Source organism: Tamandua tetradactyla, chromosome 2, assembly GCF_023851605.1.
Source record: "Tamandua tetradactyla isolate mTamTet1 chromosome 2, mTamTet1.pri, whole genome shotgun sequence".
Taxonomy (NCBI): domain Eukaryota; kingdom Metazoa; phylum Chordata; class Mammalia; order Pilosa; family Myrmecophagidae; genus Tamandua; species Tamandua tetradactyla.
The window spans coordinates 104,258,507-104,284,717 of NC_135328.1; the positions used below are offsets into that span (position 1 = coordinate 104,258,507).

Consider the following 26,211-nt stretch of genomic DNA (forward strand, 5'->3'; position numbering starts at 1 on the left):
AATTTTGGGCACATTTTGATATTAAAGAGACTTCATTCACAGGTAGAATTTATTTGAAGACATTTTATATATTGTTAGATTTTCCCCCTTAATTTCTTATACTTAAATTACCAGTGAGACTGGGTGGCTCACCCATTTTTTGCCATGCAAAGGAGATTGAAATGAGAACGTTACATTTTTTACCAAAATACAAAGCTGTATTGTAGGAATAAATATGTCAGCATGCAGAGTTGCCGGACCCTGGCATGAGACAGGGCAGTTGCTTTTTAGCTTATTTGTATTTCAAGCCAATATACCTATCCACATATAAATTCACTTTATTTATTCAACTCTGCTTTCATTTCCTCACCACCAATTGACAAAAATCCATTTTCTGTAGTCTTTTAATGTCTTGGTTTGTTGTCTTTCAAACACAGGGATACCTCATGGACAGTGAATGGCTGGGGTAGAAAGCACAATGTGTTTCTTTTAAGCATATACTTTATATAGCACAGCATATCACATTTTGAAGGGAGATATATTAAATGGATGATTCATGAATGCTTTCTTAAATTAAATAAAGGAAACAGTTTTCTTTCGGTTATAAATACCTCAGAAAGAAATTCTAAAGGAAAAATAAATACATGTAAAACTTAGTAAATAAGTGGCAGCAAATCCAAACTGCCTTGACCCAGGTGATTAATAATTCAAAGTTAAGATTAGGGTAAATTTTGCTCAGAGACTTCTAAATAAGGACACTACAAATAAAGATATCAAAATCTCCCAATCTTATTAACAGAAGTTATTGTAAATAAAACGATTGCTAACATATCTAAAAAATCATAATCAAGATTTCAGAAAGACTCAGAGATGTGTGTGTGTGTGTATGTTTGTGTGCCTGATTTTAAAGAAGGAAAGCTATTCTATCGTCAGTGGAAGCCTGATTATCAGGAGCTTATTCTTTATGAAGGTGGACCAATTTTGCAGGGGCAGAACTGCCTTTTTTTCACTGTAGATGCTCAATGCTTTTCCCACCACTTCTTCTTTTTATCAATATCACCTTTTAGCTTGATTCCACCCACTAACCTTTGACATCATAATTAAATTTCAGATGTAGAAAGAATTTGTTTAATTTAAAGTTTAAAATCTGTATTTTTCTTTTTTCTACTGCATTTCACATCTTGTGTTTCGTATGCACTTCTTGTTTGTATTGCTGAAATTTCAGCTGAGTTGGTTAATTTTTGATATTTGTTTATATAGTGGACATATCCTATAGCTATTTGTAGAAAAGATTACTTAAATTAATTTGGTTATCACAGGAAGGACAAAATGATTCCTGTATTAGTTAGGGTTCTCTAGAGAAAGAAAATCAACAGGGAACACTCGCAAATGTAAAATTTATAAGTGTTTCACATGACCGCAAGAACGCAGAGTTCAAAATCTGCATGGCAGGCTGTGAAGCTGTTGATTCCGATGGAGGGTCTGGACAAACTCCACAGGAGAGGCTCACCAGCCAAAGCAGGAAGGAAAAGCCTGTCTCTTCTGAATCCTCCTTAAAAGGCCCCCAGTGATTAAATTGAGCATCACTCATTGCAGAAGACACTCCCCTTGGCTTATTACAAATGGAATCAGCTGTGGATGCAGCTGACATGATCATGATTTAATTCTATGAAAAGTCCTCATTGCAACAGACAGGCCAGCACTTGCCCAACCAGACAAGCAGGTACCACCACTTGGCCAAGTTGACACAAGAACCTGACCATGACAATTCCTAATGCTTCTTTTACCAAAAATGTGCATATACATATATGTATATAAAAAGTGTGAAATGTTTCAGGACTGATTTAAAGACCTTTGTTGAATGATGAAAACAATAAATCAAAAGCACTTAAAAACTGCTTTCTGAGTTTCACCCTACAAAATCCATTCTTCAGGAATAAAACTTTTTATTGAAAATGTATAATATGAGCTAAAACTTAGCATTTCTAGGTGCCAAACACTTTCTCTAGAGAACCCTAACTCATACAGGAATCATTTTGTCCTTCCTGTAATAACCAAATTAATTAAATAACTTTTAAATTATTTGATGCTGACAGTCAAGGAAACTGAGTTCTGGAGAGGTACACCCTTAAGTAGTAGTAACTTTGAGATTTGACCACAGCAAGTCTGACATAGAGCCCTTGTTGCTGTTCACAGATGTAGAGCTTTAGCTCTTCTAGACTAGTCTATACTAAAGATCAACCTGCTGTGTGGGTTTCATCCAATTATTAAGCATCACTAGGTCTATATTTTCATATCTACAACATTGAGAGGTTGAAACTAGATACTCTCTAAGGTCCCTTCCACCTTCCAGCTCTAGAACCATGTGCTTGAGACACTGAGCAGCAGAAACAACAGGAACGTCAGTGTTCAAAAGCTCAGGAAAGTAAATATGCAAGGCAATGAATGACTCTTGGGGAAAGGTACCCTTGGACACTCCAATAGGTTTTCCATATATGTGTCAACCAATTTAATAATTATTTATTGATTGGTTTCTAAGGGCTTGGCCACAAATAGACACTGGTCATATTAAAGGGAGTATTATAGATTTGCCCTTGAAAATTTTCATTGCATTGGATAGCAAACAAGTAACTTAGAATATGAAATGTTTCACCCCAGGCATAAGCACTGAGAGTAATGGGAGTACCTAGGGGTGGTCACTCATACGCTCAGGAGTCAATGCATTTGATGTATTTCCCTTGCCCCTACTTCAGGGTTCGTGTTTGGCCTGTGTAACCATGCCCTTGCCTTGTCCTTGTGACGTAAAACCATGCCATGCATTTGAATAAATTAAGCTACATCCAACCATAATAATCTTGGATTTTACTTCATATTCAAAGAAAAGTTAAGAGTGTACAGAAAATAAATGTGAAAATTATTTCCCTTACAGTATCATAGTTTTATTGGAGCAAACAGTAGTATTTATGTTTCTAATGGTACCTTAAATTATAACTATCAGTGTCTGAATAAGAAAATGATTGAATATTATGTATATGTGTGAAAATAACATAATCATAGGATTTAAATTTACAGGATTTTAAAATCCTATTGTGAGTGGGTCATGGTGGCTCAGCAGGCAGAGTTCTCATCTGTAGTGCTGGAGACCCGGTTGTTTCCTCATGCCTGCCCATGCAAAAAAAAAAAAAAAAAAATCCTGTTGTGTTTAGTATTTTGGGTACTAATATCAATTCTTTAAGGTAGGTAGTGTTAGGATTTGAGGTGGTAGATTAACGCTATCCCTTTTGGTACCTTCATTTTGTACCAATTATAAAGTAGAAAATGACTCAAGAAGATAGAGAATAAAATATTAGCATTATTGATGGAGATTTTGTACAACATAGGTTATGTGTATAGTAAGGATGAGCTGTATGATTATTTTCAGAGCTTTTGTTTAAGGATACAAGCTTCAAATGGGAATATTTACCAAAAAAACTTGAATACTTCTTTCAGCCACATGAGTCAATGATTCTAAGTCTAAGATGTTCACTGGATTATTTGATACTTCTCATATGCATTAATAAGTTAGCATATTTTACTGAAACTTGGTGTGCTGGTTTGAAAGGAAGTATGCCCCTTAGAAAAGCCATGTCTTGATCAAAATCCCATTTCAAAAAGGTGGAGTAGTCCCTATTCAATACTGTATGTTTGAAACTGTAATCAGATCATCTCCCTGGATGATGTGATTTAGTGAAGAGTGGCTGTTAAACTGAATTAGGTTACGACATGTCTCCACCCATGTGGGTGGGTCTTGATTGGTTTATTGGAGTCCTATAAAAAAGAAACATTTTGGAGAATGGGAAATTCAGAGAGAGCAGAGAATGCTGTAGCACCACGAAGCAGAGTCCACCTTTGGAGATGAAGAAGGAAAACACCTCCTGGGGAGCTTCATGAAACTGGAAGCCAGGAGAGAAAGCTAGCAGATGACGCCGTGTCCACCATGTGCCTTTCCAGCCAAGAGAGAAACTCTGACTGTGCTCGCCATTTGCCCTTCCACTTAAGCAAGAAACCCTGAACTTCATCGGCCTTCTTGAACCAAGGTATCTTTCCCTGGATGTCTTTGACTGGACATTTCTATGGATTTGTTGCAATTGGGACATTTTCTCAGCCTTAGAACTGTAAACTAGCAACTCATTAAATTCCCCTTTTTAAAAGCCATTCCATTTTCAGTATGTTGCATTCCGACAGCTAGCAAACAAGAATGCTTGGGTACTTTGCAAAATGAAAGATAATAAACAGTACATAAACAATCAACAAGACATCTACATTTTTCCAGCAGAAAATAATCCCTAATGTCATGAAGTTGTAATTTAAATTGCAGATTAGGGTATTAAATAAGCAATGAAAAATAATATCAACCAAATATACTGAGGATAAGAGAATATTAGTAAAGAGAAATATTCTTTTCTCTTTACTGGACTGCAGTAAAGGAAGCCTCATATTGGGAAAGAGGTTACACTTAAAGGATGGACAAACTCTTAAGAGAAGAATGGCGATTGTGAAACAGAGATAGGTGGCAAATGCAGAGATAGGTAGATGGTATGTACTCAGTATATATTTGCTGAGTAGGTCAAGTGACACAAAGGGGAGGAATAACTCAAACTGGAGTACGGTACTCATGGAGGGGGGACAAAAAGAAGTGACATAGACTATGTAAGACAAGAATGGACATTGAAATGCATGAAAGGCAGAAAGAGAAACCACTCTTTTGGTCCTGAGAATTATCGTACATAAAGGGAATTTAACAATATTGTTCTTCAGAGGAGAAAATAGAGACAGAAGAAACAGCAAAGAAGCTATTATAGAAATATAGGTATGAAGTAATGAGGAACTGGATTGCAGGGACACCGTTGCAGATAGAAAAGAAAGGGCGACTCTGAGAGACGCTTACCATTACAGGTCCGAGAGGCTTCCTGACTAAGCTATAACCAGGAGAGCCCGCCTATGACCCAAATCCAAAGCTCTGGGGAAATAGGTAATCTATGAATTTATAGGAAAGCTCGAGGTATTTCTCTATCATGTAGATGGAAAATATTGATGAAAGAGGGAAAGAAAGAAAGATTGTATAGTCTCTGATCCAGGAACAGGAATAATTTATTTTCTAATATCTTTTACCTCCTATTTGTTTCAAGACAGTGAGTATAATTATAATCAAACAGGGAAAGTGAGACCTGTAGTGGCCCCAACTACAGATAGAATGAGGATCAGAGGTTCTAGGAGTACTAGAAGGTTCTCACTGGCTTTTCCTAGGGGATGACATGCTGAGGTACACCACCTTATTAAACTGGGTATATATAATTATGGAAAAAAATGACTAGATTCTTTTATTGTGGGAGAAACATGTTGGAAGCAACAAACTGCCTTTCATTTCAGCTTATGGAAATCAGGTATATGAAGTACCTGATAATTTATAAATCATTTTAAGCACCTCCTTATCACAATAACATACTTGTGGTGATCATGTCATAACATGTGCTTTGATATTTGTCTATACTAACACCACATGTTGGTACTATTATTTTTTTTTAATCTACCAAATATATTTCAAGTGACTCCCTCCTTTTCCTTTTGACATCTCTGCAAAGGAAGGATTGTAACTTGTTCTTGAGTACTCTTCAAAAGTACCATATAATTTATCAAAATTCTCAGTGACAACGGGTAATTTGCCTGCAGAACTATTAGCTCTAAAATAATAACAACAGTAATAATACTAATACTGGACCTCAGTCCTATGCAATTTTGTAGCAGTTATGCATTAATATTTATTGGATTAATTTAAGGTTACTTAAAACCACATTTATTCATTCATTCACAATTGCCTGAGTAACCTTTATACTTCATCTATTTCTAACTTATTACAATGTGATATAAAATCAAGTGGGCCAAGGGTATTAAATTCTTAATTTTATTGACAAAGTTTAAAACTGGAGAAGAGGCTTTTCAGTGCATGCTTCCCCTTACTGTTACATCTGCATACCTGTAAACTACGCTAATGAGACAGTAGCTCCTGGAATACCAGCCCTGAGTATCATTGTGCAGTAAGTAGAAACAAAAATCTATCCATTTGGTACTTGTCAATTTGTGTTCTCCTAAACAAGAGCAACAAAAAGTAACAGAAGGTGGCAGAGGTGAAGAATGTGCAAGTTCAAAAGCCTCTTAGATGGGGTGTTATTTTGGAGCTCATTGATAAGGTCAGCTGACGCAGGATTTCAAAGGCAATTAGAGTAAATCAAATTACAGAACATCCCCATGGGCTAGTTTGAAGATACCTTTGAAAAGATGCTCTTTCTCCCCCTAACCTTCACTGCTGCCACATCTAGCAGCTGCTTTCTTTTTGACAATTCGTCACTCCTGAAAAATGTTTGCAAGCAGTTTGGATAATTTCCAATTCATTCTTGCAGGAAATGAGGATTTGCTTCCTCACTTGGGATAACCTGCTGCTAGGTTTATTCACTAATAAGCATGATAAATGTTTTAGCCTTTGATCAGTGCTAATTTAACAAGTAAGCTCCCCAGAAAAAAAAAGTCTTTGAGGCTCAGGGGCTCGAGACAGCACATGAGTTGGAAATATGATTGATTGTGTTGCCGTGAGAAATTTCCATAAAAAACTTTTATCACATTGCTATGTTCTGAACAATTAAATCAAAATTGAAAGATAGTTACCCTCCAAAGAAGGACAGAGGAGGCCCAGCAAACTTCACAAGACGTTTTATTTTTTAACTTGCTCAGACTCATTTTCCAGAGAAATATCAATCTTCTTTTTCAAAAAAATAATTTTCATCCCTATTACTTTATGCATTTCTTTTCCTTCATTCTCACCCATCCTCTTCAAATATGATTATCTTTTCCTTTGCACCTAAGTTTAAATATTTTATTAATTTTTGAAATTTTTATTTTGAAATAATTTCAAGCTTCTAAGACAGTTGCAAAAATATTTAAAAAAAAGCACAGATCTACCAATTTTAATATTTTTCCACCTTGACTACATGATTGTACCTATCTATCCATCTACCTATCTATCCATCTATCCATCTATCTATCTATCTATCTATCTATCTATCCATCTATCTATCTATCTATCTATCTATCTATCTATCTATCTATCTATCTATCTATCTATCTATCTATCCATATATCCATCTATCACCAGGACATTTGAAAGCATGTTGCATACATCCCAAGTACATTTCCTAAAAACAAGTATATTTGCTTTTGTAACCATCTAAGTGCAGTTATCAAACTCAAGAAATTTAATACCTTTATAAAGTTTACATACTGTATTCCAATTTTTTTATGTCCCAAAAATGTTCTTTTGAACTTTTTATCATCAGATATTAGATCCAGCCATATCAAGTATGCCTTTAACTGTCATCTCTTTAGCTGCTCTTAATTTTTTTTTAAATTGTGGAAACGTATATACAACATAAATCTTCCCATCCCAAACCCTACCAAGTAGACCAGATTCACCATGTTGTAGCACCTCTTCCAGCAAAAGGAACTCCTGATGCAGAGCCCCTGCAGCGGCCCTTCTCAGCGTCCTTGGCAGGTCCAAGGATCCAGATATGAACCAATTGCTATACTGGCTGTTGCTGTGTTCTCCAGATGAAGGAAGACATCCCAGACAGCTAGAAATATGGTCATAATCTGTTTCTGTTGATAATGCCTGTCCCTGCCAGCGCCTCACTCTGCATCATGCCTCAGCACCTCCACAATGTATCTTAGCCTAAGTCAATGAGCCCCTTTGTTAGTGAACTCTTGCAGGTGCCAGTTTTTCTTTTAACGGGTGATTCCCTGAGGTGGAGGGTGGGCGGGGAGCCTGAGCCACCTTCCACAAACTTCTGTGTCAGTGGCTCCTTTCTCTTCTCCATTTTTAAAATAAATCTTTAGCTCGCTGTCCTGTGTGGAATCCTTCAGGACCCCGTGCCTGACAGTACCCTCACCACCATCCAGTACTAGAACTTTCCCTTCACCCCATACACTCACTTCGCATTAACTCCCCAATATCCTGACTCCCCATCCCTGGAAACTAGTACTTGACTTTCTGACTCTCCATTTGCATATTCGCTGTTATTTTTTTACAGTTACTACAGGGTTTAAATTTAACATCCTAAAGCACTAATAGTCTCATTTGCTTTGATACCAACTTAACTACTGATTAGAATCCCTATATCTCCCCAACTTTTATGTAGTTTTTGTTATAAATTACACGTTTATATGAGTCCCAAACTGCTGATTTATCACTGCATTTTATGCATTTGCTGTTTAGATCATTTAGGAAGTAAAAAGTGGAGTTACAAACCAAAACAATACCATAGTCCTGGTATTTCTATTTACTCATGCCATTATCCTTACCAGAGATTTTTATTTCTTCGTATGACTTGGGTCAATTGTCCAGTGCCCTTTCCATTCCACTGGAAGAACTCCCTTTCAGCTCTGTTTGGTTCCTTTTCATAATCCCTCCTACTTTACTGATATTCCCCTTGTGTTCATCTATAATTCTCTTGATTACCGTTAGATCTAGAGCCATGTTTTCCTCTAGCTCTTTGAGCAAATGTAGTAGCAATTTTTAAAATCTTTTCTGAAACGTTCCAGGTCTGATCCTTCTCAGTGATGTCTCCAATGGTTTAATTTTCTCTTTCGCTTGAGCCATCATTTTCAGCTTTTTTTTTTTTGTTAGATAATCCTTGTTGAAAGCTGGAAATTTTGATTTTCTAATGGGTTGTCACTGGAATTTAGACTGTGAGGCATTAAGCTGTTATTCAGCTGGTGTTGTGATGTAGCTTTTCTTGAATGTCAGGAGTTAAAAAAAAAAAGGTGGGGGAGGAGCAGAAGAAAGAGAAAGAAAACACTTTTCCAAGTCTTTTCTGATTGACCTGTGAGTGCGCTCCTCTGGGGTTTTAGAGAATAGCTCCAGGCCAAAGTGTAGGGGTCACCTTGGTTTTTTTCTACTCATGTGTCTTTTCTTGGGTGTGTGCACCTGCTCCTAGGAAGTCCCCTGTTCACATTCTTAGCAATGTCCCAGCTTCTAAGGAAGCAGTTTCCTCACAGCTGCAGATCTGTACTCCGTGTCCGACGGTCAGCGCAATCGTTGTCCCAGGCAGACCTACTGATTGTGCTCCCACAGTGTTCCTGGGACAGCTCTGGGAGCTGCCTTCTAGACACAGGGCCAGTTTCCAGACAGTGAGTCTCTCAGGCCACCACCACACACATTCAGCCAGACGTACCCACTCCCAGCGTGTACACGAGATTGTTACTCTGCAAATCTGGAATTTCCACCCGGGTCTCACAATGGTGGCATGAGCTGCCGCCACCCTAAATTGGTGAGAGGTGGAGGAAGGACCTAGCAAGGCAACAAGAATTTCTCCCACTTTTAAGTAGCATTTCTTTTTGATTGGGTGTTCACCCTATACTACTGCATTCCTTTATCTGTTTTCCCTTCAGCTTTGAGAAACTATCTAATATCTATGTAATGGAAATTGTCGCTATTTGTTAATTGAAGAGTAGTCCACATATCTGTTCCCCAAAGATGACACCAATAAGTTAATAAACACATAAAATGCCAAGTTCCATTGGTTCTCAGCATGACAGCACTGAGATTTTCCCCCACAATACAAAGAAATTCTGCTTGGAGTTTACCATAATTACCTTAATGAAGAAATAACACTGGAATTATCTACCTTAAATTATTCTGAGTGCATCAAGGTTGTATTATAAACTGCATTCCCAATAGACATGTAAAATGCTTAACTTCTCTAAAATAAAAGACATATACTAGTAAGTCATTCTCTTTTCTTTTAATACACTTAACAAAATACTCTCCTTTGGAGAAACAAGCCTGAAGATGTAGGTGGAGGTAGAATCTATTCATCAGTGATAAATTTTCTTCTGTGATTAAGGCTTTATACTACAGGATGACAGAGTTGAGGAGTAATTTCATTTTACAAGAAGAATCTGGGGAAGCAAAGTTGAGAAAGAACTGTGCCACCAAGATCCAATGATATGAGAGAGAGGAGCTAAGAATATTTAAGACTATGCAGATAGAGAAGTTAGTCCATTTTACTTTCTAGAGGAGAACATTATATAAGGGACAACTTTCAGTGAATGAGAGGTAGAAGTTGGAAAAGTAAATAGTATGTAATAATTAAAAGAAAGAATAAACTGTATTTAATATTGTTTCCAACGATTTTAGGTAATGCACATACTATTGCATCTAAAAAACAGAAATAGGATGCTGAATGAGTTTTATCCAAAATGCAGATTTAAAGGGAGAATACTAGCTCAATTTTTTTTTTTGGGGGGGGGGGCAAGCGCGTAGTCCTGGAATCAAACTGGGCTCTTCTGGATGAAAGGTTGGCCTTGCACTAAAAGAAGATTCCTAAGAGGTTTGTCTTCAAACCATCTAGAAGAATAATATGAAAATTTTCATCTTTTATGCCATCTTTGAACAATAATTTGAAAATGTTGAGAAATAGTCTAGGGCTGCAAGAATATGGGCTCTAATATAGGAGTGATTCTGCTGTGCAAGATTACAAGTATGACTCATAGGAGGGAAAACAATACTTAGAAAAATAAATCAATTTTATAAGAAACATTGATTCTTTGTACATTTATGCAGTTATTGAGCAAATGAGTATTGAGCACCTCCTATGCACCAGGAACTATCCGAGGCCCTGGAAATACTGTGATGAATTAGAAAGATAAGAAATCTGGTCCCCTAGATCATGCAATCTAGTGCAGGAGACATATAATAAACAGCTAAATAATATGTATGAAGTGTATGTGAACACATATGCATGTACACACATGTATTATATGTATATACACACACATGATCAAATAGTAAGTGCAAAGAAGAAAATAATGTAGGGCAGTAGGGCAATTTATAGAAACAGTAGGAGCTGTGTTGGGTGGGCATTATTCTAGTTTGCTAGCTGCCGGAAGGCAACACACCAGAGATGGATTGGCTTTTAATAAAAGGAGATTTATTTTGTTAGTTCTTCAGAGGAAAGGCAGCTAACTTTCATCTGAGGTTCTTTATTACGTGAGAAGGCTCAGGGTGATCTCTGCTGGCCTTCTCTCCAGGCCTCTGGGTTCCAACAACTTTCCCTGGGGTGATTTCATTCTGCATCTCCAAAGGCCTGGGCTGAGCTGCAAGTGCTAAAATGAGGTATGCAGAGCTGCTTGGGCTGTGCTATGTTGAGCTCTCTCATTTAAGCACCAGCCAATTAAATCAAACGTCATTCATTTCAGCAGGCATGCCTCCTAGCCGACTGCAGATGTAATCAGCAACAGATGAGGTTCACGTACAGTTGGCTCATGTCCACAGCAACAAAACTAGGTGCCTTCACCTGGCCAAGTTGACAACTGAATCTAACTACCACAGGCATTATTGGAGAGGGGGTCAGAAAGGCTTTCAAGAGTGTATTGCATTTGAATTGAAACCTGAATAAGAAGGACCCACTCACACTGAATCGTGGTAACTAGTGTTTCATGCAGAGGGTTAATTTGAAGGAAAGAAGGAAGAGTCGTCCTGAGCATAGTTGAGAAAGGACCCAGAGTTTAGGGCCCTGTAAGGATTCATGGGAACGCTTCACAGTTTGAATTTGATTCTAAATGTAGCATTTTCATATGAGTACCACATAATCTGAATCAGAGAGAGTCAAAGCATCATTTTCAACATTCAAAACCTTCGAGTAGACGGGGAATAAACATAAATACGAATTCACGGAAGAAGCATTCCAAAACTTAATGAAAACAATGAGCTGCAGAATGCTATGAATGTTGTCTGAACTAACATAATTTATTTCAAATTTGCAAGCATAGAAAACAATACTGTTTACTATATGTGGACATAAGCATATGTAGTAATAGTCTAACTAAACAGAATAATAGTGGTTTTCTCATGGCACGAAGAATGGAATTAGACAAATGGCATAAAGAAAGATAAAAAAGGGCTTCACTTTTATCTGTGTTGTTTTATCTACAGAAAAACAAGCAGATATTTAACATTTGTTAAATATTGTGATAGCAATACATGTGTTGATTGTTTTTTCTGATTTTTTCTTTATATTTGAAATATTTCATAATAAGTTATATGGAATATTAATTTGTTACAATTTAAACAATTACTCTACATTGAAAATGAAAATGCTGGTAGACTGTTAGTTTGGGTAAATGCACTACATTTATCAGTATTTCCTTGATTGATTTGGCAAAATACAATTTTTTGTCCGATGGGCAAGATGAAAAACATGGTGTGGATTATTGGCCAGTTGAAAGTTTATAAAAATCTAAAGTATTTGTACTTTTTTGATGATCAATTTTCCCTAAAATATTGTGTTCATTTATATACATATGTTCATTTAATATCATGCTTTGACATTATGCAATAAGAAATATTTAAGAAACTAAAAATGTTTAGCCTGGAATAGAAAATATAGATTTAGAGTAATATCAAGTCCCTAAAAGTGACTTCAAACATATGAGACTTTGATTGGTGTAAGAGAGAATAGAGTAATTTTGGATAAATTCTGAATACAAAATTAACAACAATGGATGGATGTTATAATTAGATATATTTTGCTTCTTAGGTAAATCTGTAAGACCATACTGGTTATTCAAAATTAAGATTCTCTGCTTTATGGATTAGTGAGTTATTAGAAATATGCAATGTTATAGGACTTTATAGTCTAAAATTCTATCATGCCTTGATGACTATTTAGAAACAAATATATTATATAATATTTACCATTAATTTACACATTAAGTAATTTGGTGTATGGGATTGCATGCTAAATGTTGCTAAATTTCTGTCTCATCCACCATCCATGTCTAAAGAATCTGAACAGCTGACAGCCAATGTGGAAGTGATAATTTGCAGTTACCACTTGAAATCATAGCCACTGACTATCACTAATGAAATCAGATTCAGGCGCTAGAACTAACCATTGGCGCAGGCTATTTTTACGGAAAAAAATAACCTCTGAGATATCTTGGGCCAATTGGACGTTTGTTATTAGGACTTCAATTTGGAAGATGTAGAGAAGTATAGATCCATTAACAATAGGCAAAGAAGCTGGTAAATAAAATATAGGAAAGATTAAGAAACAGAATCGGCCCAGTGAGCAAGTTTAGTTCCATTCCAGAGCAAAAAGAATACGATCAATGCAACCCAACTGGCTAACACCAGCAGTCCTGGTTTGCATGGTTCAATGTAAATGAATTTCATTTACTGTGGTTTAAAGAACTCTAGTCTCCTAACAACACAGTTTAAAGTCTAGTTACTGTATTATAGTAAATGTAGTAGCTGCATAATGTACAAATTTAGTCCACAAGAGCACATCTTTCCACAACTCACAGTGTAAATAACAGATGAGCATTGTGATCTAGGACCAATCACATCATTTCTTTCAAAGTCAACTGACGATTGGCTACTACACCTAGTTTCCCCCTCGCACAGATAGCGTGTCTGTAGTCTTGTCTCCTGGTGATAAATCGATAAGACATTTTACGAAAATGGAAAATCAAAAGAGGTCAACAAAGGTGAACGTGCAACAAAGAAACAGATAAGAAGGAGTAAAACCCGGGATCATAATCAGTATACTACTTCCTGAATGTAGGTTTGGAACAAGTTTGGAATATGGTTTGCCAAAGTGAAAACTTTTTTAAAAATAAAGATGGGTGGAGTTTTTCCAGTCATGTTTAAGCATCTGAATTTGACAACCAGTTTTCACCATGTTGGTAAAGTGGGATTTTGTAATTAAGATGGTAAATTTGAGGTATATTGTAAATACTATTTCCACCGTCACCCCCAGGAGAGGTCACCAGGACTTAGGAAAATGGTGCAGATAAGTTTGCTGCTATTGAGACTAGAATGGCACTGTCCAGAAATGGTCAAGGAATTTTGCAGAACCACATCTGTGCCAGGAACTAGGAAAGGATATTGGCAGTAGGAAGAAATTCTCCCTTTTTTTTTTTTTACAGCTCTCCCACCCCCACTTCTCTTTTTCATTAAAGTACCTGTGAAAATGCCATTTCAGCTTTTGTCCTTGCTTTCTTTTTGAAACAATATACAAAATGACTTACTTTAGAAAAGTTCTTGTCAGTGGCGAACGTCAGTGTAGCTAAAAGCTTTCTAGTGAAGAGGAAAATGTGTCATGAAACAGCATTGAACACGATGCAGAGAACCCCTTTCAAGCCCAGTTTAATCGTTATGTCACTGTGGGTAGGTCACTGGCCTTCTCCTGCCCTCAGTCTCTTCAGCTGTATATTAAAGGATCATATAAGACTAGCTCTATCACACATTGTATGATTAGTCAGGAGCTTTAATATTGGAAAAAAGTTATGTCCCATCTTTTTCAGGCCAGGATTTTATGAACGGCATTAGTTCTCTTAGAAGTTTTATGAAGGGGTTGTTAACATTATGTTATAACCTGCTAGCCTAAAACTTAATAAAGATATGAGTTCACTTATAGAATAATATCAGGACTCTTCGAATATATGAACTCATGTTGCTTTACATGGGGTATGCTACAAAACCACATTTTCTACACCCTTGGGGTTTACAAATGAATTCCTTGAAGTATATGTCACTAAATAAGGTAAAAGTTACAGTATAAATTTAAATTAAAAATATAATAAATAATTACAAAAATTTACCCATTAAAACTGCATAATTGACCATTAACCATATGAAAAAGTTTTAGGCTTCATATAAATAAGAAAAAAGGCAAATTAAAAGTACAGTAAATGTGCAAAACTCTAAAAGTTTGGTATATATTCTGATGGAAAGCCAGCTGCTGGGAGGCATTCTCATATATTGCTAATGGGAATGTATATTATAAAGAGTATTAACGTATGGTCACACAAACTTCAGTATGCATGTATTTCATTTTCTTTATTTAAAAATTAAATTCAACTTCTGTATCTCGCAAGAAAGATGACATTTTACTTGGTTCCTGCTGAATTTTCTGACATTGGGTATCGTTTGAAAGATAAGCCAAAAGTAGAAAAAAAAATTCAAGAAACAGCAATGTAGAGAATTTAGTGCTACAAATAGGGAGAGAGCAATAAATTGCAAAGAAGTACATTTTAAGTGACGTCAGGCCTTATTTTTCAACATTATATTAACTTTAGGTATGTTTGTATATCTAGTCATTGTGAATTGATATCCCTTCTTTACTTCGTTTTTAAAAAATGCATTGGCTCTACTAATATACGTGATTTAAAAATATGTAAATAAATACTTGTTGTCATACCCCACGATAAACGTATTTGAGCTACACTAAGTTGCACTTAACACTTGCATTTTCTACAAAGCTTTTCATCTCATTTATGGGGACAGCTGAAAGCCCCAAGTCTAACCACAAGACAGAGCCTTCTTGCTGTTGAGTTGTTGGCATATATGGCATCAAATTCTCTTGGAGTATGCACGGATTGTTATTTTATAACAGTGATAATATGTTATCATACCCCATATGGTGTTATCATATTGATCAAACATAATACCATTTATATTGCTTTCATTTATTATTTTGTCTTTAACTTGTTTAATTTTTCATTAAAGATAGACATAAACATTGCATACAATACACCTGCGTTGTTTGTGAGCCAAGCTTTATGTGTAATAACCAATAAAGGGCTTTAAGAAAGCTAAGAAACAGACACATTATAACAAAATTAATTAGAGGAAAAAGATTTCTTTGGGGCATTATAATAACCAATATTAATTACTGAATTTTTCTCATTTATATTGTTTAATATAATGGGTGTTAAATTGTGAGGTCAGGAACACATTAAAAACAGTTTTCTTTGGAATAAATTATAATTACATTTTGGGCAATTTGTCATTCATGATTTTTTTTTTTTTTTTTTGCATGGGCAGGCACTGGGAATCAAATCCAGGTTTCCAGCATGGCAGGTGAGAACTCTGCCTCCTGAGCCACTGTGGCCTGCCCCATTCATGATATTTTTCAGGAACAAGTGATCTATTGAGGCAAGTGTAAAATGAATGGAATGTAATAGCATTGATTGAAGAAACCGTTCTTTTAGGGACACCAGAATATCTCCTCACTTTGACTCACAGTCTGAAATTTCAAGCACAAAGTCTGGATAACTTTGCATGTTTTTATTTTTTGATTTGGAAATCACTTCATATTTGCTGCAAAGTTGCAAAAAGAAGAATACTACCACAAACATCCATATACTCAGATTTCCTAGTATTGACACTTTACTCCACTTGCTTTATCATTTGTGCTCTCTACTTTCTCTCAGAAAAAATATATAACATATAAAATAGATAAATTAAAAATATTTTTGACCCATTTGAGAGTAATTTCTATTTACCATCACTTATTACCTAAGCGCTTTAGGGGTGTTTTTTAAGAATAATGATATGCTCTTATATTGCCATAATATAATCGTCAACTGAAGTAAATTTAAAACTGATGCAACACTGATATTTAGTTTACCTTTTTTATGCCAATTTTGTCAATTGACTTAATAATGTCCTTTATAGTATTTATTTTCCTTCAGCACCGCAATAAAATGCTTCTGATCCTTGTCAATTTTGATATTGTTACATCTTAAAATTTAAATATTTTCTGAAAGAGTTTGCACTAAACTGTTATTATCTTTATCCTCGATAAGGCAATGTAATAACTTGTTAAAAAAAAAAACCTCGTATAGCATCATGCTTTTATCTCTTCTCTTTCCATCTTTTCCACACCAACTTCTTAAAAGTATATCCTTCATTCTCTCTCTCTCTCTTTTTTTTTTCTTTTGGGTGGGCAGGCACCAGGAAACAAACTGGGTCTCTGAGATGGCAGGGGAGAACTCTGTCTGCTGAGCCACCGTGGCCCACCCTCATTCCCTCTTTTTACCTACAGATAGCTTAACTTTCTGTTCTCTGGCTTCTGACTTCTCTACTGTATGAAAACTGTTTTATAAAGTTTCCCAATGACTTGAGAAATTCAATGGTCTTTTTGTACACTGCCTACTCCTGATCATATCTTCAGCATTTTTTCCTATTTACTATCTCCTTATATTAGAACTTTACCCTACTGGCCCTGGATTCTCCAATTCTCTTTTCTCCTTTTTAATCAGTTCTTGTTTACCTCATTTGCTGCACAGTATTCTTCTAAATATGAAGATTTTTGAACATCAGTCTTTAGGCTTCTGGCAAACCCATGAGCTCAACAATTACTATTATGTAAATGAAATCTAAACAGATCTCTCCCATCTTATCCATGCTGCATTTCAGCATCCTACTTCCAATTTGTTACCCCATTAGCACTTCAAACTCATTCTCCAAATATTACTCATAGCCTACCCTCCCCAAATGATTCCACCTTCCCTGGTTGCTTTAACTGTTCAGCTTAGGTTAAAAATGATCTGGGACACTTCCTGCTTTCTTGTTCCCAAGCATCACCCAGTTTTCCCATTTCTAAGCATTTAATCCTGTTAATACTGCTAACGACCATTCTCATCATTCAAATCACTATTACCCAATTCAAGCCCGTTTTACTTTTTAACTTCTTTAACTGATATCCATGGATCCATTTCTCTCTCCATTCAAATCAGAATATCTTTCTATTCTAAATAAAAGATGTTCTCACAGAAATATTCCAGAAAAATGCTTCTCATAACATTAATTCCATGTTGAATAATAAATTTATAGTCTCTTTTGTGCATAAAGGATAAAATACATTTTATTTTTTACCTGGTTACTCCAGTTCTTTAATGACGCTGGGCACAAATTCTCTTTCAAGCTCATTTTCCTACTGTTCCATAATGTACTCCATGTTGTTTTATCTTATGTTTTACTTCATTGTGTCCTCTCTTTCTTATCTCATATTATCATGTGATTCAAAATTCAAAGCAAATATCTCCTCAGTTGAGAAATTTCCTTTATAGTCACCAGACTGTCACAGTTTCCATCCTGTGAAAGTCCATTCAAATTGCTAACACACTGTCATGGTCAGGTTCATGCGTCAACTTGGCCAAGTGGTGGTCCCTGTTTGTCTGGCTGGGCAAATGCTGGCCTGTCTGTTTCAATGAGGACATTGCATAGAATTAAATCATGATCACGTCAGCTGTATCCACAGTTGATTTCATTTGTAATCAGCCAAGGGAAGTGTCTTCTGCAGTGAGTGATGCTTAATCTAATCACTGGAAGCCTTTTAAGGAGGATTCAGAAGAGACAGGCTCTCTTCCTACTTCAGCTGGCGAGCATCTCCTGTGGAATTCAGCCAGACCCTCCATCGGAATCATCAGCTTCACAGCCTGCTCTGCAGATTTTGGACTCTGTGTTCCCGCGGTCACGTGAAATACTTTTATAAATTTTATATTTGCGAGTATTCCCTGTTGCTTCTGTTTCTCTAGAGAACCCTAACTAATACACACACACACATATAATCTCCCAGATTATAACTTCCTAATAGAAATGTCTTTGGCCTAATTCTTCTTTGTGCCACAAATTCCCTTCCACATAGTGAGTGCTTAAAACTATTTCTTAATTTAATTTGTTAATAGCACAGAGAAAAATACCAGCTAATCTATGAACATAAATAAATAGAATAATTTTTGTAAAGGAATTTTAGATTTAAATTATAAGTGATTTGACTTTTCAACAAGTAAGTAGTATTCCTTTTTTTTTCACTGAATTATAAGAGCTTTCTTATTGCTAGAGGAGTGGGGCTTTTATTTCTTGAAGGAGTTGCTATTTATTTAACCTACCTGACCCCCAGTGTAAGCCCTCTACACTCCCAGTAAGCAGAAGTAGTAAAAGCATTAGAAGTTCATTACATGAACACTTTTACACGTGGTTCTGGGGTCCTCCTGAGAGGCTCAGTGGCAAGGTGGCTAATCCTGTTGTAAGAGTTATTGATGCCAGGTGCTGCAGCAGAGATGAGTTTCTAAAGGTTAATAAATTATACACATGACTATAAATAGCAGTATGTTTTCCTTCAGCAGCTAGTTGCTTTGTAATGGACTTCACGTAAATCCTTGACAGCATGGTTCTCTGTGAGGGAACCTTCCCTAGAGTTCACCTCTAAGGAGGCTTTTGAGTTGATAGCATTTCATGAGAACTGAGGGCAATGTAATGCTGTATGAATACACTTTGCTTTATTGTGCTTTGCTTTATTGCACTTCACAGATACTGTATTTTTGACAAGGTTTCAACCAATCATAAAGCAAGTCCATTGGTGCCATTTTTTTCCAACAGCGTGTGTTCACTTTGGATCTCTGCATCTCACTTTGGTAATTCTCATAATATTTCAAACGTTTCATTATTACATCTGTTACGGTGATCTGTGATCAGTGATCTTTGATATTACAATTGTAATTGTTTTGGGGTTCCAAGAACCACATCCACTTAAGACAGCAAATTTAATTGATAAATGTTGCGTGTGTTCTACTTGACTGATCTGCTATTCTCCATCTCTCTACCTCTCCTTGGGCCACCTTATTCCCTGAGGCACACATATTGAACTAGGCTAATTAATAACTCTACAATAGCCTCTAAGTGTTCAAGTCGAGGAAAAGGAAGAGTCAAACATCTCTCACTTTAAGAGATCAAAAACTAGAAATGATTTATCTTAGTGAGGAAGGCATTTTGAAAGCTGGCATAGGCCAAATGCTGGACCCCTTACCCTAAAGAGTTAGGAAGTTGTGAATGCAAAAGAAAAGTTCTTGAAGAAAATTTAAAGTGGTACTCCAGTGAACCAGAAAAGATAAGAAAGAGAAATTTTTTTTTATTCCTGTTATGGAGAAAGTTCAAGTGGTCTGGATAGAAGATCAAACTACCCAAAGAATTCCCTTAAACCAAAGCCTAATCCAGAGCCAGGCCCTAATTCTCTTCACTTCTGTGAATGTTGAGAAAGGTGAAGAAGCTGCAGAAGAAAAGTTTTAAGCTTTCAGATGTTGGTTGATGAAGTTTAAGGAAAGAAGCTGTCTCACTAATATAAAAGTACAAAGTAAAGCAGCAAGTTAGCCAGAAGATGATTGATGAAAGTGGCTACACTAAACAGCATATTTTCAATGTATATAAATCAGCTTAATATTAGAAGAAGATACCAAGTAGGCTTTCATAGCTGGAGGGGAGAAGTCTAAGCTTGGCTTTAAAGCTCAACAGGACAAGCTGATTCTCTTGTTAGGGGCTAATTTGGCTGGTGACTTCAAGTTGAAACCAATACTCATATACTACTCTGAAGATTATACAGCCCTTAACAATTATGCTTAATCTGTTCTGCTTGTGGAACAACAAAGCCTGGATGACAACTTGTCTGTTTGCAATAAGGTTTACTGAATATTTTAAGCCTGCTGTTGAGACCTACTGCTCAGAAAGAAAAAGTTCTCTCAAAATATCACTGTCCATTGACAATGCACCTGGTTAACCAAGAATTCTGATGGAGATGTGCAATGAGATGAATGTTGCTTTCGTGCCTGCTAACACAGCATCCATTCTATAGCCCACAGATCAAGGAGTCATTTCAACTTTTAAGTCTCATTATTTCAGAAATACAATTCATAAGACTATGGCTGCTATAGATAGTGATCCTCTAATGGACCTTGGAAAATTAAATTGAAAACTTTCTGAAAGAGTTCACTGTTCTAGATGTCATTGAGAATATTTGTAAATCATGGGTGAAGGTCAAAATATCAGTATTAACAGGAGTTTGGAAGAAGTTGATTCTAGCCATCATGGATGATTTTGAGGGATTCAAGACTTCAGTGAACGAAGTAACTGCACATATGGTAGAAATGGCAAGAGAACTAGAATGAAAAGTGTAGCCTGAAGATGTGAGTGAACTGCTGCAATCTCAAGATAAAACTTAAAACAGATGAGGAGTTGCTTCTCATGGAAACTACTCCTAATGAAGATTCTGTGAACATTACTGAAATGACAAAAAAAAACATTTAGAATAATACATAAAGTTAGTTGATAAAGCAGTGGGAGGGTTTGAGAGAATTAGCTCCAATTATTAAGGAAGTTCTACTGTGGGTAAAATGCTATCAAACAGCATGGCAGGCTACAGATAAATTTTTCATGAAAGAAAGTGTTAATTGATGTGGCACAATTCACTGCCTTACTTTGGTACACTGCCACAGCCACCCTAACCTTCTGCAACCACCACCCTAATCAGTCCGCAGCCATTAATATGTAGGCATGATCCATGCAACAGCAAAAAAGATGATAACTTGCTAAAGGGTCAATGATGGATAGCCATTTTTACCAATAAAGTTGTTTTAAATTAAGGAGCGTGCATTTTTTTAAACATAGGGTTTTTGCATACTTAATAGCCTGCAATATAGAATGAACCTAACTTTTATATGCATTGAGAAATCAAAACTTTATAGGACTCACTGTTTTGCTATATCTGCTTTATTGTTATAGTCTGGAACCAAACCCATAATAGTTCCAAAATATGCTTGTAAATTACTGATGGTGACAATAGTAAAGATTTCAAATCTACAGATCATTAATCACCCTGCACATACTTAAAGGTTTATCTTACAAGTTCAAGTCCCTAGATTCCTTCAGCACTTTCTCAGTTTACTCCAGGTTGAGGATAACATATGAGATACTATAGTTTAGTATTAGAATCACCTGGAGGGCTTGTTAAAACACTGGGGGCAGAAGGGTGGTGTGGAATGGGAGTGGAAAGAGGATTGGATGGGCAGAGGTTTAAATTCAAAAGGGATTTAAGAATTTGCATTTCTAGTACGCTGTCAGGTGATATTGATACTGCTAGTCCAGAGACCACACTTGGAGCCACTTCTCGGGTTGCTTGGCTCTCAAACTTGGTTGCACATTGGAGCAACATAGCGTGTTTTAACATTGCCATCATAATCACTGAGCCCATCTCTCACCACTGCTGCTCCTTCTGCCCATAGAGATTCTGATTTAATTGGTATAGGGAATGATCTGGACATAGGGATTTCTAACGCAGGTTATACAAAATTGAAGCAAACTTTCTGATCCACTGATCAGAAAGGCTTTATCTAAGGCTTTATCTTAGACAGAGATTGTCCAGAATTGAATAAGACAAACAAAATCTGACTAGGAGAACAAAGAAAGTGCTGCAAAGTCAGCTTATTGCTATTCCACCTCAGTAAATCCTCTTCTGGTATATTAACAACCCCAAAAAGAAAATCACAGTATCTACATGAAAGGGCTACTGGTAACCCTTTTTCTTCTTTACAATATCTAGCGAAACTAATGCATAATCGTCATCTGAACAGGACTTCGTAGACTCAAGTTCCTTTTCACTTGGAGAGCTTGCTAAAACACAGAATGCTGTGTCCCCAGAGTGCCTGGGGGTGGAACCTAAGATTTTTTTTCTATTTCTAAAAAGTTACCAGTTGATATTGACCCTATTGATCAGGGATCACAAACTGAGAAAAATTTTGCTGGAGAATGAGAAGAAAGTACAATACGACTAACAACATAAAGACAGTTCTAGATATGTCAAACATCCAGACATATTATCCCGTTAATCTCACATAATTAGTTCCAGATTAATTTGTCCAGATCAAAAATTATGCATTTGGTGCTCGCTTCAGCAGCACATGTACTAAAATCAGAATGATACAGAGAGGATTATCATGGCCCCAGCACAAGGATGACACGCAGATTCATCAAGTATTCCATATTTTTCTAGAAGACAGAACAGCCGAATTTGAATAAACAGAAGAACAAAAGGAGGAAAAATGGAAAATGTAAGGAGGGTCTCAGGGAAGTTATTGACAACACAAACCATGCAAAACATGTGCATCATGGAGAAGAAGAAGAAGGAGGAGAAGAGAACAAAAAAGGGCCAGGAAGAATATGCAAAACAATAATAGGTGACAATTTCCCAATCCCTTATAAGATTTAAATATACAGATTCAAGAAGCCCAACATACTCCAAACAGAATGAATATGAAAAGGCACACTTCAAGATACACACTAATCTGAATGCCAATGTCAAAGAGAAAATGATAATTCTCTCTCAGCAAGAGAAAAGTGACTCACCGTTTACCGTATACAAGGGAAGCCAAATGAGACTACATGCTGGTTTCTCATCAGACACCATGGAAGCAAGAAGGCGGTGGTGTAATATATTTAAGGTACTGAAAGAGAGACATTCCCAGCCAAGAATTATCTATCCATCAGAGCTGTCCTTCAAAAATGAGGGAAAATGTGAAATAGTCACAGATAAACAGAAGCTGAGAGTTCGTGAATAAGGGACTGGCCCTACAAGAACTCTAAAGGGAGTTCTGCTAGCTGAAAAGAAAAGATAAGAGAGATACCTCTGAACAGTATTAGTAAGGGCAACTATAAAGATGAAAAGAGAGAAAATAAAATAGATCTGACAAAAAAGCTAAAGGATAAGATGTTTGAAGTAAGAATTGCCTTTACAGTAATGACTTTGAATATTAATGGATTAAACTCCCCAATCAAAAGACACAGATTGGCAGAATGGATTTTAAAATATGATCCATCTATATACTGTTTACAAGAGACTCATTTTAGACCCAAAGGTACAAATAGGTTGAAAGTGAAAGAATGGACAAAGGTTTCCACACAAGCAGTAACCAAAAATAAAAGTTGGGGTACCTATATTAATGTCAGACAAAATAGACCTTAAATGAAAAACTGTTAATAAGATATAAAAAGGACACCATATAAATGAAAATGATAATTCACCAAGAATAAATAGCAATCATAAATATCTATGCTCCTAATCAAGGTGCCCCAAAGTACATGAGGAAAACACTGGCACAACTGAAGGGTATAATAGGCAATTCTACCAGAATAGTGGGAGACTTCAACACACCATTCTCTCTAATAAATAGATAATATAAGCAGAAAATCACTAAAGAAACAGAGAATCTAAATAATATGATAACTGAATTAGACCTATTAAAAATTTATAGAACTTTGCACCCCAAAGGAGCAGGATTTATATTCTTCTCAAGTACTCATGGAAACATGCCCCAGGATAGACCATATGCTGGGGTCTAAACAGATCTTAATAAATTTAAAAAGATTCAAATGATACAAAACACTTTCTCTGATCATAACAGAACAAGCTGGATATCAATAACAAATGGAGACTGGAAAATGTGCAAATATTTGGAGGTTAAGCAACACATTCTTAAACAATCAGTGGATCAGAGAAGAAATTGCAAGAAAAATCAGTATATTTCTTGATATGAAAGAAAACAAGAACACAACATACCAAAACAGATGGGATGCAGTGAAGACAATGTTGAGAGGGAAATATATAGACCAAACGTCTATAATTACAAAGGAAGAAAGAGCTAAAATCAGTGACCTAACTGAACAACTGGAGTACTGGAGAAAGAATAGAAAACTAATCCTAAAACAAACAGAAAGAAATAAACATTGGAGCAGAAATTTAATGAAATGGAGAATAAAAGAACAATAGGGAGAATCGATAAAACCAAAAGTTGATTCATTAAGAAGAACAAAAAAATAAACAAGCCCTTAACTATACTGACAAAGAAAAAAAAGAGAGAAGCTGCAAATAAATAAAATCAGAAATGAGGTGGGATCATTACCACAGACCCCAAAGAAACAAAAATGAATATAAGAGATCACTATGAACAACTGTATGCCAACAAATTAGACAATTTAGATAAAATGGACAGCCTCCTAGAAACACACAAATAAACTAAACTGACTTGAAAAGAAATTAATGACCTCAACAAAGCAATCATAAGTGAACAAAGTGAATAAGGCATCAGAAACCTACAAAGAAAAGCCCAAGACTAGATGAATTCTCATGTAAATTTTACCAATCATTCCAAGATGATTTAATATCATTCCTGTCCAAACTTTATCCAAAAATTGAAGAAGGAACACTATCTCACTCATTCTCTGAAGCCAACGTCACTGTAATGCCAAAGCTGGGTAAAGATTCTACAAGTTGTCTACAAGACAACTTCAGATTCATCTCTCTAATGAACACAGATGCAACAACCTTCAACAAGATACTTGCAAATCAGATCCAACAGCCTATTAAAAGAATTATACACCATGACCAACTGGGTTTTATTCTAGGTATGCAAGGATAGTTAACACAAGCAAATCAATTAATGTAATACACCACATTAACAAATCAAAAGGTAAAAAACACATGATCCTCTCAATTGACAGAGAAATGGCATTTGACAAAATTCAGCATCCTTTCATGAGAACAACACTTCAAAAGATAGGAATCAAAGGGAACTTCCTTAACATCTAAAGGGCATGTATGAAAAACCCACAGCTAACATCATATTCAATGGTGAGAAAATGAAAGCATTCCCTCTAAGGTTGGGAAGAAAAAAAGGATACTCACTGCCACCACTGTCATTCAACATTGTGCTAGTAGTTCTGAACAGAGAAATTAGGTAAGAAGAAGAAATAAAAGTCATCCAAACTGAAAAGGAAGACATAGAACAGACACTATTTGCAGATAGCATCTTTTTATGTTTAGAAAACCCTAAAAAAAATAGAAACAAAGCTATTTGAACTAATCAATAAATTCATCAAAATGGCAGGATACAAGATCAACATGCAAAAATCAATGGCGTTTGTATAAACCAGAAATGAGATATGCAATCAGGAAATAAGGAAAAAAATCCATTTACAATAGGAACTAAAAGAATCAAATATCTAGAAAATCTAGGAATAAACTTAACCAAGGATGTGGAGCACTTGTACACAGAAAACTACAAAGCACTGCTAAATAAGAAAATCAAATAAAACCTAAATAAATGGAGAGACATTCCATATTCACGGATCGGAAGGCTAAGTATTATTGAGATGTCAATTCCACCTAAATTGATCTACAGACTTAATGCAGTAAGAGTCAAAATTCCAACAGATTCCTCTGAAGAAATGGAAAAGCTAATTATCAGTTTTATTTGGAAGGGTCAGGGGCCTCAAAAAGTAAAAACAACATCTTCATAAAGAATAATAAATTGGGAAGTATCACGCTTCCTGACTTTAAAGCATTTTTTTTATAAAGCCACAGTGATCAAAGTGGCATGCTAATGGCATGAATATAAGTGTATCACTTAATGGAAGTGAATTGAAAGTTAAGAAATGCATCTTCAGATCTATGACAAATTGATTTTTGAGAACAGTACCATGGGAGCAACAATACCTCCCTGATCAAAAGAGGAAAAATAAATGTAGCA

The 26,211-nt window shown here is 35.9% G+C and overlaps 1 non-coding gene across 1 annotated transcript; it reads left to right on the forward strand.

Annotated features, from left to right (window-relative positions):
• Nucleotides 1–22,568: 22,568 nt before the first annotated feature.
• On the forward strand, nt 22,569–22,675 carry LOC143675244 (U6 spliceosomal RNA). The gene has a single exon (XR_013171485.1). It is a non-coding gene; the product is annotated as a U6 spliceosomal RNA (small nuclear RNA).
• The last annotated feature ends 3,536 nt before the right edge of the window (nt 22,676–26,211 follow it).